This window comes from Varanus komodoensis, unplaced genomic scaffold, assembly GCF_004798865.1.
Source record: "Varanus komodoensis strain SLA01 unplaced genomic scaffold, ASM479886v1 scaffold44_3, whole genome shotgun sequence".
Lineage (NCBI taxonomy): Eukaryota > Metazoa > Chordata > Lepidosauria > Squamata > Varanidae > Varanus > Varanus komodoensis.
This window is the reverse complement of record NW_025336010.1, coordinates 1,720,892-1,726,891: the sequence shown is the minus strand read 5'-3', so window position 1 is coordinate 1,726,891 and position 6,000 is coordinate 1,720,892.

The following is a 6,000-nucleotide window of genomic DNA, read 5'->3' as shown; positions in this document are numbered from 1 at the left end:
TTTATTAGATTTATAGCCCACCTTTTTTCCCATTTTTAAAGCATTCAAAGAGGCTTGCATGGTTCTCCTCCTTTGGGAAATGAATGCTTTGTGGCCAGCTGCAGAAGACATCCTATGGCTGGGGAAGCCTTAAGGACACCATGCCATGCATGTTCAGGCAGAGAAAGGCCAACAACTTCTGCCACAGCTGGGACATCTGTGTGCAATCCTGCGCATGTTTAAGATACTGTGTTGAGTTCTGGGCACTAAGATTTAAGAAAGATGCAGGAAAATTATGATCCAGGGTTTGGAAACACTGCCCTATAAGGAGGGACTGAGAGAACTGGGCATATTCAGCCTTGAGAAGAGAAGACTGAGAGGGGGACATGATATCCCTCTATAAATACCTGAAAGGCTGTCACAAATAGGAAGGTCAAGATCTTCTCACAGACTGTAGGTCATGGAATAATCAGTTTAAGTTGCAACAGTCAAGATTCAGACGGGACATCAGGAAAAGCTTCCTCACTGTCAGGGCAATAGAACAGTGGAACCAGTTGTCTAGAGAGGTCCAGAGGGAAATACACCAGTGGAGCCAGTTGCGTAGAGGGCTCTCCCACACGAGGCACGTTCAGAAGGGAACGGGGCAGCCCTCTGAGTGGGGTGGGCTGAGTTGGTGTCCTGCAGCAGCAGGGGCTGCACCCGACGGCCTTCACGGCACCTTCCAACTGCACTGTTCTATGTCTCCATGACGGCACCCTTGACATTCCAGATGTGCTCACCCATCCAGGCGGATGAAAGCCCTCCTGGTTCTGTGAAGTCCCACCTGATGCTGCTTGGACAGTTCTTCCTGTTTTCAGTTCGGCGCTGCCCAATAGCCGACGCTCCCCCCCCCCCCCCCGCAGACAGATGGAGGCAAGGCAAGCAGGAGCCATTCCGGACATTACCTTTAATAACTATACTTGTTAGCTATCTAAGAGGTTACATACTGATGGGATGCATGCAAAAACCTATCAAAAAACAGTGCTAATTGGATGAGGTGCTGCTGCTGGAGGAGTCTGTGTCCATGGTGGAGATGGAGGAGACGGACGTGGAGGAGGAGAAGCGCAGGCGCTTGGGGTGCTTGGCTGGAGGAGCAGCTCTCGCTTGAGCTCTGCACCAAGCAGAGCTCAGTGGTGCTTCCTCCTTCTGGCGCCACTGGAAGACCCCTGCCTGGAAGGGAGGGAGCCATGTGACTTCTCTGGCGGAAGAGGGCACCTGCATGCCCCCCTCCCTGGCTGGCAGAGGGCCAGTGTCCTGGCCCGAAGAAGGGACCCACCTGGAGCATCTCGAGCCACGTCTTCTCAGGTGGCTGGACCTGGCCTCCCACTGGAAGAAGCGGCCGTGCAGCATCTCCAGGTCACGCAGAGCAGCAGCGACACAGGAACGAGGGCAGCCGGAAAGAAGCATGGCTGCGAGACGGTGCGCAAGAGGCAGCCTGCGCTGCTGCACGGGCTGGCCTGCATCTCGCCTGCCAGTCGCTGGACAGTGTGGCCTGTGGCTTCCCAGGGGCCCAATTTAAGGCCTCCCCCTGCTGGGCCCTGGCTGAGCTCCCGGCCGTGTCAAGGGACAGGGGCCGGCCTCTGTGGGATCACTGCCTGCCCTGCCGCACTATGGACTGCCTGTCTGAGTTGCTCTCTCTCCTTTTACGGGGGGCTCCCAGGATGCTTGTTCTGGGGGACCGCAGCGTCCATGAGCTGACTCTATGTGGGGCTGCTCCAGGCTTCATGGCTGCCCTGACAACCGTGGGGCTGCCTCAGCCTGGCACCGGCCCCACCCCAGAAAAGGACACGCTCTTGATCCGGTGCTTTGGACTAGGCAGGTGCTTTGGAGCTGGAGGGAATGGCAGGAGGTGACCCAGGCAGCTGACGCAATCGCACCTAAGCACCTTCTCCCGCCAGGCGGAGTCCGACCGGCCCCACGGTAGAATTCGGAGCTGGGGGAAGCCTGTGCTCAGTCTGCTCAGACACGTTTGGGCGCTCATTTTCCCGGCTAATCTGTGGCGGTGAAGGCAGCCAGAAGCGCCCTCTTCTGCACCAGCATCGTGTCCTCGGAAAGCTGCCCCGGTTTTGGCAGGGAAGGCGTCCCCTGCAGTGCCAGTGTTGGGAAAGGGTGATTCAGGGAGCTGCCTCCTGGGGAAGGTCGTCCTGGGGAAGGCAAGTCCGACAAAGCACGGAAGGAGTGGCTGCGCCCGCAGGCCGGGGGCTGGGGGTGCCACTTGGAGGGCATTATCTAGTTCTTTGCTTTATTTCTGTGTCACCCACGTGCCCAAATGACCCCTGTGCCCATGGGTGCCTCTCTTGGAGTATCCAGGCCCCCTCCTCCTCAGTGATTATCTGGCCAGGGCGACTTCTTTTATATTTTATATTTTTATTTATTTTATATTGTTAATTTTAATTTTATATTGTTATTTTTGTATTTTATTGTATTTTATTGTGTTTGTAAGCCACCCCGAGGCTTCGGCAAGGGGCGGCATAGAAATGTTATAATAATAATAATGGAAGACAGTACCTGCATGCCCCCCTCCCTGGCTGGCTGAGCCCGAGCCCCTGGGCGGCCAGAGGGTCAGTGTCCTGGCCCAAAGAAGGGACCCACCAGGAGCATCTCAAGCCACGTCTTCTAGGGGGTTGGACCTGGCCTCCCCACTGGGGCCGACGGTCCCTCGGCTCCCGGAAGAAGTGTTCCATTCCCCATACCAAGTGGATCAGATACGTACAGCACACTGGGCATTTGTCTCTTTGGGAATGGTGTGCACTGTGTCGTTCTCATCCTGAAGAGCTGAAAGCACACTGGAATGTTTTGGCTAAAGGCGGGGGACAGGAAGCGTGTGGCTCAGCCGGACCACTGGGCAGGGGAGACCGCCATGCCAGAGAACTGGCAGGCACTCGAGCGTGGACTGTTGGGCGTGGGTGAGTGGCCAGGCCAGTGGGCAGTGACCCCACAGAGGCTGGCCCCTGCCCCTTCATGACACAGCCGGGAGCGCCGCCTGGGCCCAGCAGGGGAGGCCTTAAGTCGGGCTTCTGAGAGCGCACAGACCACTCTGGACGTGTAGCTCTCGCCCAGTCGAGCGACTGGTTTGTGGGTGTCGTGTGGCTGCTGCTCCTTCCCAACGAAACAATCACTCCAGTGGACACTGTACATGTCTTTATTCTACACAGTATTACAATTACAGTCACAGGTTAGAAATTTGACCTCTCGTTCCAACTCAGTTCAACCCACACTGGGTGTATGGCTCCTCCGTGGCCGCCCCTCCACGGGCGGAGCACTGGGACCCTCTCTTGGCGTCACCCAGTCAGCCTGGATTCCAGCTGTCCCAATCCGCACATGCGCCTGCGATAACAGGCACCCTCAAAAGCCCCTTGCCCCTCATCTCCTTGGTTCTCGCATTCCATCCCTGCAGCTTGCGAGTCTTTCCCCGTCTACTCCCAAATTGACTTTCTCCTTCTGGTTCGACTCCGCCCCCACCGAACCTCCTTATCTGGCCCATTCTCATTCTCAGCATCTGTGGAACTGGGGAGTAAAGACTGTTCTGCTGACACCAGAAACAGCTCTTCCCCAGCACTGCGCTCCTCACGGGAAGTTTCCTCTTCTTGTGCATGTGTAAGGGGCTTTTCTGAGCAGGTGCCACGACAGCCAGCTGCAGGCTGGCCAGCTGGGGAGCCTTCTCAGAGCCCGGTTCCCTGCTTGCTGCCATAGGTCCCGTGCCCCTGCTGCTCTGCTTCACCCAGACGATCCCGTCTGGCCACTTCGTGGAGAGGATGAGGGACCATCGGCTGCGGAGGAGGAGCCAGCTCCAACCACCGGCAGAGCTGCGGCTCCAGATGCTCCAGGTGGATGGCTTGTCCGATGTCACGGTTCGGGCCAGAACAGTGTCCCTCTGGCTGCCCACCCATCCGTGCCTCCGGGCTTGGGCTCTGCAGGGTGCAGACAGCATCCAGCCAGGAAGGGGGGCGTGCAGCCGCACTTTTCCATTGGAATAACCGCTCAGCTTCACCCCTTCTGGGCAGGTATCTTCCACATCCTGCAATTGTCTCGCTCACCAGGCTGCGGCACCAGGAGGAGGAAGCGCCATGGAGAAGGAAGAGGTCCCCCACAGCGGGGGGCTCAAGCAAGAGCAGCTCCCCCAGTCATAAGCATTCCATGTGCCACTGCAACAGCTGGCGGCGCGAGGGGGCCACCTGCGTTCCTCCTCCACGTCGTCTCCTCCGTCTCCAGCGTGCTCCCAGACTCCTGCAGCTGCAGCGCCTCGGACCTCTCTGTGCAGGGCTGCCCTCCCCGCATTCGCTGGCTCAAGGGCTCACTCGAGGCAGAGAGCACTGTCTGTCTCCGCTAGCAGCACCTCGGAGTCCACTCCCGAGCCGGAGCACAGATGCTGGCCCTGGCCCAGGGGTCGGCAGCCTGCGGCTCCAGAGCCGCACGTGGCTCTTGAATCCCTCTGCTGAGGCTCCATCACTCAAAACACATGCCGGCACGGCCACCGATCTGCGACCAAGGCTCAGAGTTACAAAATACCAATAGGTGATGATGAGGCATCCACTCAGGAAGGCCACACTAGCTGGTTAAGTAAATTGCTACATTCCTCTGCTATTGTGCAGGGAAAGAGTAGAACGAGCTTCCCGCAGCTCTCATGTTACTCAAACCCTGCTGAAAAGATTCTCTTTGTCCAAATGTAATCTCCTTCCTCTGAATGTTAAAAGCTGTGCTTGGACCCGTCACAATTCACATCACTCGACTGTTTATCTGCTAATCAGTCACTGAGCACACCTATATCTGCAACCTGTGCAGATTTACTGAGCTTTTTCCCCTGGTAGACCAACCATGGAGAAATCTAAGAAAAGAAAAGTTTCTGAAGAAAACCGAATGTTTAATGGTACGTGGGTAGATTCATTTGCTTTTACTGCTGACGAACTTATGGGGTTTGCTGTTTAATGCATGCAGCCCTTTAGCACTGACTTTGACTCTGCAGGAAGCTGTTCTACCCAAAATATATGAAAGGAATCCTACTAGTTTATAATGTAATATTAAAATAACAGCTTTTAGTGACTGAACAAGAGCAGTAGCTAAATTGTAATGAAGATATAGATCTACTTCCTTGTTTTAAGGAGATTCTTATAAAAATTCCAGCAACATTATTACATTGGGAGAGGGATGTTTGTTCAATATTTCATTTATATTTGTTGTATTGCAGAAACTCTACTTACTGTATGAAAGTATCAGTCTCTTTTTTATACAGGTTGACAGCTGACTGCACCCTCCAGTACATGTGATAAAAGGATGAGGGCACACAGAAGCAGACAGCATTTTTGGTTTGCTGCAGGTGGATAATTTAAGTTCGGCTTTTTATTTCATAAATACGAGGAGGACTCAAATAGACACTGAGTATTTTATTTGAAAGTAACCTTCAACCCAGCGTCTTTTTTTCAGAGTTCAAAATGTTTTTGTTGCATGCAGAAATAAAAATTTGTGTTCTCTGTAGCAGTTCATTGATTTCATAAATGCAACACACTATAGTGTTTTTATACATAGCATAAAGGTAAGAAATGATGCATGCAGTGTTATCTTCATTTCAGATGTTAAAGGGGTTTTGCGGCTCCCAGTGTTTTCTTTTCTGTGGGAAACGGGTCCAGATGGCTCTTTGAGGGGTAAAGGTTGCCGGCCCCTGCTTGTACCGTCTCTTTGCTCAGCTGGGTGAGGGAGGAGGGAAACGGGTTTCTGTGTGAGGCTGGCATGGCCTTCCTCTCTAAAGTCCAGCACATGCACCCAGAGCACTGACAGCAGTAACTAGCTGCAAACAACTGGTAGGCACAGGCTGGCTGTGAAACAACCCACAATCCGGTGCATGGGGAGAGCTTGCTTTGAGGCCAAGGAACGGCCCTGCTGGCCCAGTGCCACGGAGGCCTCCTGGGGTGTCCGGCAGGCAGAGGGAGCACCTGGCAAACTGAGAGCCGAGCCAGGAGGCAAAGAACAGCCTCTGTTCGTCGTCCC